Raw genomic sequence first — 784 nt, 5'->3', positions numbered from 1 at the left:
TTGGGGCATAGCACAGGCCAGTTACACAGAGGCAGCTTCCTTAAATTGTCCCTCATGTTTGCCTTCCTTCATAACATTGCTATTAAATCATTGTAAAGAGGACAAGGTTTCTGCCTAGTCACATCCCAAGTGATGTGACACCATTCAGACTGTTTTTTGATCTTATGGAAGGAGGGGTGTTTTTTTCCTTTCCTTATTCATGCTCAGTGCTTGCCATCCTCAAAGTGGGACACACCTGGGGCCAGGGATTGCCTCAGTGTGTCATTTATATGGGATTTTAAGCTCATATTTGGCAAAGCGGAAGTTCTGTGCCAAGTTTTGGATACAACCTCAACAGAGAAATTAATGGTCTTCTGAGGGAAACTACTACAATGTCTTCTTATCAACAGTCTTCTGAATTAGAGTAAACAAAAACAAATAAATAAAAAATCCCAGCATGTGCATTTAATTAAAAAGACAAAACAAAGCACAGCTTTTTAATTAACTGTATTTGGTGTACTTACCTTGCGACACTCCAGTCAGACCAACCAGGCTGTTCCTGGGGTAAGTTCGGCCTGAGTTCCAGCTACTATGCTATGCATAGGTTCTCTTTGGAAAGCAGAAGGAAAATACAAAGCTGAAAGTATGTTTCAATGCCTGACAGGTCCCACTGAACAGAGAGCAAAAGCAGTGGAATCTGCCCCATGACACTTTGCTGGGTCAAAATGCAGTGTGCTTTGTCCTCTTCCCCCTAGCACAATGGCTGCGTTCCCTGTCCTGCAGCAAGAAACGTTATTCCGGAACG

The sequence above is a fragment of the Geospiza fortis genome, unplaced genomic scaffold (genome assembly GCF_000277835.1).
Source record: "Geospiza fortis unplaced genomic scaffold, GeoFor_1.0 scaffold592, whole genome shotgun sequence".
Classification (NCBI taxonomy): Eukaryota; Metazoa; Chordata; class Aves; order Passeriformes; family Thraupidae; genus Geospiza; species Geospiza fortis.
Note: the sequence above shows the minus strand (reverse complement) of the source record.